This window comes from Pelodiscus sinensis, chromosome 8 (genome assembly GCF_049634645.1).
Source record: "Pelodiscus sinensis isolate JC-2024 chromosome 8, ASM4963464v1, whole genome shotgun sequence".
Lineage (NCBI taxonomy): Eukaryota > Metazoa > Chordata > Testudines > Trionychidae > Pelodiscus > Pelodiscus sinensis.
The window spans coordinates 1,078,170-1,085,151 of NC_134718.1; positions in this window are offsets into that span (position 1 = coordinate 1,078,170).

Consider the following 6,982-nt stretch of genomic DNA (forward strand, 5'->3'; position numbering starts at 1 on the left):
CACACCCCGGTTCCCCAGCTCCCTCGCCTGCCCCTCCCCGGGCCCAAGCCTGCTGCTCGGCACCAGCTGCCTTGCGCCAGCCCCAGAGGATGCCCCAGGGCCTGCCCTCTGCCCCAGACTGGGGGCTGGGGGGCCGCTGGCAGGGGCAGTGGCGAGACGCGCTGGGCACGCAGGGCTGGAAATCCAAGATGAAGCCCAATTAGTGACCAGAATAAAAGGGGCGGGGCTAGTTCAGCGGGGCAGAGGAGGGCCACAGGCCACATCCGGCCCCTCAGACCCTTCAGTCCAGCCCTGGGCTCCCGCTGGGCAGTGGGGCCAGCCCAACTCCCAGGAGGTAGCCACCGGCCCCTCCCCCGCAGCCCAGGCTCCCCCCGCTTTGAGTGGTGCGGGGGAGGGGTTGGATGGGGCAGAAGGGCTCAAGGGGGCACAGAGCAGAGGGGGTCCTCGGAGGATGGTCAAGGAGTGGGGAGCAGGGGGCTTGGCTGGGGGTGGGGATCCTGGGGGTGTGGTCAAGGGGCGGGGAGCAAGGGGGTTGGATGGGGGTCTTGGAGGGTGTTAGAAAAAAAACTGCTCCCCCAGTAAAAACGTTTGGCCAGGCCGCTCTTGCTGCAGTGGGCTGCAGGAGAAACCGGCCGCACCCGTCCTGCACACCACGGCCCTTAGAAAGAGGGAAGGTGTGAAAAGGGGAAAATAGCCTCAGACTCTCCCCCCCTCACCTTGGCGTGAGAACTGCGGGGCTTACCTGGTCGCATGAAACCTGCTCATTTTCGGCCCAACCCCTGGGACACAGACTCCCACTTGGTGACCGTTGGGCCGTATATGGTCATATGCAAGCGCAGGGAAGCGATGTGCAGATTTGGGGATAAATACCCATGGCACAGTTCGCTCTAGGAGGTCTTTGCAACGCACGTACCACCGTGCGTGTGCCTTCCCGTGTACTCCAAAGCGCTGCCGGCCTGATCCACCGACCAGCCACCTCCCCCGACTCTCGGGCGTAACCAAGGCCTTCGCGACCGAGCCGATAGCTGTGACATGTTCCGTGTGCTGTGTACGTTGGTGTGTAGGGTTTGATTCTCTTCGTTGTATAAGCTCAGTGTTGTAGTTGTTTTGGGTAATACGTAGAGTTTGTAGTTATCACTCTTATTAATTAGTGTAGCTGGATATTGTTAGAACAGAGACTATTCCCCTCGCCATTCCCATCCTTACATCTCTGACACGTTTCACTAGGAATCGTAGAATAAATATAATAAAAACTGTAAATTCATTATTACCACGGCCTATTACAAATCTTAGAATAAATACTAGAAATTCACCACTGTCATGAATAAATAAATATCCTTTATTTGCTAAAACCGTCCGCCTGGTTCTGTCCCTCCCCCCTTGGGTATGCATCATCCGACCTGTGATTCTCGCGACAGAGGGGTAGCTGGGGATGGGGATCTTGGGGCTCAGGGGGTGGGACCAGGCCGTCCCTGCTATTTCCCCACTCGATGTGGCCCCCAGGGAAAGCTTGCCCACGGCTTGCCAACAGCCCGCCGGGGCGAGGAAGTGGCAGAGGTGGGCACCGAGCGGAGTGAACGTGGCATCACGGCTCCCCTGCCCCGCCCGTCGGGCCTTCCTGGTGCTGAACCAGAGCCCCACCGACGTCTCCCTGGGCTGGCTACAGGTGGGAGGAGTCGGGGTCTTTGATCCCGATTCGAGGCTCCTCCGCGGCTCGGCTTGCAGGACTGAACCCAGAGCCCCATGGCAAGAGCCCCCCTTCTTACACCTGTCAGTTCCCATTGGGGTCTGCGGGTTTTGCAGGGTCCTGCTGCTGTCGTCCGCCCTTGGGAGGGTTCCTTTGTGTGGCTTTGATGGTGACTGTCTGGGGCCCATGGTGGTTTCTCACTCTTGGGAGAGTCTCTGCCAATTCAACTCCGCCTCAAGACACAATGCAGGTTTCAACGTTCCCACTTCTTCTTGATCACCTGGGCATCTGGGCTGGCTCCCCCCCGCCCTCCACTCAGACCTCACAATCTAGAGAGTTTCAGACAAGACCAATAGCGACAAGAGGTGCAACTTCATTTGCAGCACTCAACAGGGAGCAAGGCCTTGCAGTGATCGTAAGAGACGCGGCGAGAGAAACAGAAGCTACAGAACTTAGGAGCAAGTCGTTACATCGAATCGTTCCGGATCAGAATACGCCTGGGCCCTCAGACGGAGCCTTCCCAGCATGGCCAGGAGACCGGCCCCACCGTGCAGGGAGGGTGTGCTGTACAAGAGCTCAGTGGGGCTGCTCGAGCAGGGTGGGCCGCCAGCAGGCACCAGGCAGCAGGCAGGCAGCCCCGGGAGCGGGCAGGGAGCCTGTCCCGGTGACCGGACCTACCGGCCCAGGAGGGAGGCAAAGTCTTTCCGGAGGCTGCCAGGGGAGGGAGGGGTCTGGGAAGCGCCTCCAGCCCCAGTGTTTGGTTAAAGGCTGCAGGGACAAAGCCAGGAACTTGGGAGTGACAGGCAGGATGGTCCTAGCGCAGCTCCGGGCCTTACACACCCCACAGCGCGTCCTGCTCCCCCCCCGAACTCCAGGCTGGCAGGCAGGACTCCGGCTCGCAATCCCCACAGCACAGCCACTCTGGGAACCAGCCTCTTGGCCTCCGGACCCCTCGGCACCTCCTTGCACAGGGCCACACTGCGCCCAGAAGGACTGTCGCAGGCAGGGGCTGCGGAGAAACGGCAACGCAAAGGGCTGCCTGGCGGCGACTGGCGCTGGGAAACGCTTGCCGAGAGGCTCGGCCTGCGGGCTGCGATGCCGAAGGAAGGAAATAAACCAAAGCTCGGGGCCATTTCCCGTCCTGGCCTGTGGACTCAGAGGGCCCAGAGACTTGCCTGAAGCCAGAGATCGCCAGGGGCTGCCTCCCGGGCCTGCCCCGGAAGCCCCTTGGAAGGACAGATCTCTGCAATGCTTGGGATTCAGACGGTCGCTTGTGTGGGTGGGCCAGGCGTTCCCCTTTGTTACTGGCAGGGTGAACCCTATGACAGAGCACGCCCACGCGGGGCCGGCCCTGAGGCGGCACGCACAGACGGCATTTTGGGTGCCCAGGGTGAGATCCAGGGGCGCTGGCTGCCAAAGGGGCTGCTGTCCACATGGTCTTTGCTACCCTCCAGGCCGAGTGGCTGGCAAACAGTCAGGGCCCTGTGTCTTGTTTCTCTTAGAGGGAGAAATGGGCGATGGAGCCCGGGATCGTGGGTGCCTTGTGCATGTACAAAGGGCAGCCAGGCTGGGTCAGACCCAAGGCCCATCCAGCGCAGTGTCCTGGCTGCCCACAGTGGCCAGTGCCAGGTGTCCCACAGGGAGGGAACAGAACCGGGAATCACCAAGCGATCCCTTCCCTGTCGCCCCTTCCCGGCCTCTGGCAAACAGAGGCTGGAGACCCCACCCGTGCCCAGCCTGGCAAGCAGCCCTTGAGGTTCCTGTGCTCCAGGAACGTAGCTAGTTCTCTGGCGAAGCCTGTTCCAGTCTTGGCCTTCACAAGGTCTTGGTGGGCGTTCCACTGGCGGGCAGCGTGTGAGGGTTCCTTTGGCTTGGTTTTGAACTTGCTGCCTCTGAAGCCCTGCTAACCCATTCTGCTCTCTGTGGCTTTTGTGGAGCCGGAGCTTGTGCTTCCTTGCGGCCTTGTCGCTCACCCTCGGCTGTTCAGACACCCAAAGCGCCACAGACCAACACCCCCCGACACGTGGCTGCGTCTGAGGTGGGCGCTGCAGGTGTCAGCCACCTGGCTCCATTAGGCCGCGCACCTGGTCTTCCGAGCGCTCCTGCGAGCCCCCAGTCACGGGACTGGGCTGGACTCGGGTCTCACGAAGGGCGCCAGCCCCAGCGCATGGGCCAAAGCCTGGGAACGGCCCCTGCAGGCGCCAGCAGGAGAAGGCCAATACAAGGCCCCACGTTGATTCTTAACCTTCCCCTCAGGATTGGGGCACTGGCCGGGCTTCTGAGGGGCTAAGGTTGACAGGGTGGAGCCACCACGACTCTCCGGAGTCCATGGGCTGGATGCTCCCACGGGGGGCGCTGTGCCCACGGCGGGCTGGGCTCCGGCTGCTCCCACAGGGGGCGCTGTGCTCATGGAGGGCTGGCCTGTGGCTGCTCCCACGGGGGGCGCTGTGCCCACGGCGGGCTGGGCTCCGGCTGCTCCCACAGGGGGCGCTGTGCCCACGGCGGGCTGGGCTCCGGCTGCTCCCACGGGGGGCGCTGTGCTCACGGCGGGCTGGGCTCCGGCTGCTCCCACAGGGGGCGCTGTGCTCACGGCGGGCTGGGCTCCGGCTGCTCCCACGGGGGGTGCTGTGCCCACGGCAGGCTGGCCTGTGGCTGCTCCCACAGGGGGCGCTGTGCCCACGGCGGGCTGGGCTCCGGCTGCTCCCACGGGGGGCGCTGTGCCCACGGCGGGCTGGGCTCCGGCTGCTCCCACAGGGGGCGCTGTGCTCACGGCGGGCTGGGCTCCGGCTGCTCCCACAGGGGGCGCTGTGCTCACGGCGGGCTGGCCTGTGGCTGCTCCCACAGGGGGCACTGTGCCCACGGCGGGCTGGGCTCCGGCTGCTCCCACAGGGGGCGCTGTGCTCACGGCGGGCTGGCCTGTGGCTGCTCCCACAGGGGGCGCTGTGCCCACGGCGGGCTGGGCTCCGCCTGCTCCCACGGGGGGCGCTGAGCTCACGGCGGGCTGGGCTCCGCCTGCTCCCACGGGGGGCGCTGTGCCCACGGCGGGCTGGGCTCCGGCTGCTCCCACAGGGGGCGCTGTGCTCACGGCGAGCTGGGCTCCGGCTGCTCCCACAGGGGGCGCTGTGCTCACGGCGGGCTGGGCTCCGGCTGCTCCCACAGGGGGCGCTGTGCCCACGGCGGGCTGGCCTGTGGCTGCTCCCATGGGGGCGCTGTGCCCACGGCGGGCTGGGCTCCGGCTGCTCCCACAGGGGGCGCTGTGCCCACGGCAGGCTGGGCTCCGGCTGCTCCCACAGGGGGCGCTGTGCCCACGGCAGGCTGGGCTCCGGCTGCTCCCACAGGGGGCGCTGTGCTCACGGCAGGCTGGGCTCCGGCTGCTCCCACAGGGGGCGCTGTGCCCACGGCAGGCTGGGCTCCGGCTGCTCCCACAGGGGGCGCTGTGCCCACGGCAGGCTGGGCTCCGGCTGCTCCCACAGGGGGCGCTGTGCCCACGGCAGGCTGGGCTCCGGCTGCTCCCACAGGGGGCGCTGTGCCCACGGCGGGCTGGGCTCCGCCTGCTCCCACGGGGGGCGCTGAGCTCACGGCGGGCTGGGCTCCGCCTGCTCCCACGGGGGGCGCTGTGCCCACGGCGGGCTGGGCTCCGGCTGCTCCCACAGGGGGCGCTGTGCTCACGGCGAGCTGGGCTCCGGCTGCTCCCACAGGGGGCGCTGTGCTCACGGCGGGCTGGGCTCCGGCTGCTCCCACAGGGGGCGCTGTGCCCACGGCGGGCTGGCCTGTGGCTGCTCCCATAGGGGGCGCTGTGCCCACGGCGGGCTGGGCTCCGGCTGCTCCCACAGGGGGCGCTGTGCCCACGGCAGGCTGGGCTCCGGCTGCTCCCACAGGGGGCGCTGTGCCCACGGCAGGCTGGGCTCCGGCTGCTCCCACAGGGGGCGCTGTGCCCACGGCAGGCTGGGCTCCGGCTGCTCCCACAGGGGGCGCTGTGCCCACGGCGGGCTGGCCTGTGGCTGCTCCCACGGGGGGCGCTGTGCTCACGGCGGGCTGGGCTCCGGCTGCTCCCACAGGGGGCGCTGTGCTCACGGCGAGCTGGGCTCCGGCTGCTCCCACAGGGGGCGCTGTGCTCACGGCGGGCTGGGCTCCGGCTGCTCCCACAGGGGGCGCTGTGCCCACGGCGGGCTGGCCTGTGGCTGCTCCCATAGGGGGCGCTGTGCCCACGGCAGGCTGGGCTCCGGCTGCTCCCACAGGGGGCGCTGTGCCCACGGCAGGCTGGGCTCCGGCTGCTCCCACAGGGGGCGCTGTGCCCACGGCAGGCTGGGCTCCGGCTGCTCCCACAGGGGGCGCTGTGCCCACGGCAGGCTGGGCTCCGCCTGCTCCCACGGGGGGCGCTGTGCCCACGGCGGGCTGGCCTGTGGCTGCTCCCATAGGGGGCGCTGTGCCCACGGCGGGCTGGGCTCCGCCTGCTCCCACGGGGGGCGCTGTGCCCACGGCAGGCTGGGCTCCGGCTGCTCCCACAGGGGGCGCTGTGCCCACGGCGGGCTGGCCTGTGGCTGCTCCCACAGGGGGCGCTGTGCCCACGGCGGGCTGGGCTCCGCCTGCTCCCACGGGGGGCGCTGTGCCCACGGCGGGCTGGGCTCAGGCTGCTCCCACAGGGGGCGCTGTGCTCACGGCGGGCTGGGCTCAGGCTGCTCCCATAGGGGGCGCTGTGCCCACGGCGGGCTGGGCTCAGGCTGCTCCCATAGGGGGCGCTGTGCTCACGGCGGGCTGGCCTGTGGCTGCTCCCACGGGGGGCGCTGTGCTCACGGCGGGCTGGGCTCAGGCTGCTCCCATAGGGGGCGCTGTGCTCACGGCGGGCTGGCCTGTGGCTGCTCCCACGGGGGGCGCTGTGCTCACGGCGGGCTGGGCTCCGGCTGCTCCCACGGGGGGCGCTGTGCCCACGGCGGGCTGGGCTCCGGCTGCTCCCACGGGGGGCGCTGTGCTCACGGCGGGCTGGGCTCCGGCTGCTCCCACGGGGGGCGCTGTGCCCACGGCAGGCTGGGCTCCGGCTGCTCCCACGGGGGGCGCTGTGCTCACGGCGGGCTGGGCTCCGCCTGCTCCCACAGGGGGCGCTGTGCTCACGGCGGGCTGGCCTGTGGCTGCTCCCACAGGGGGCGCTGTGCTCACGGCGGGCTGGGCTCCGGCTGCTCCCACAGGGGGCGCTGTGGGGCGGGGCAGGGGCGGAGCTGGCGGTGGCAGTCCCTGGGTGCCACGTGGTGCAGTCGCCCCGCCCCCCGGGCGGAAGTGCTGGCGAAATGGCTCCGCCCG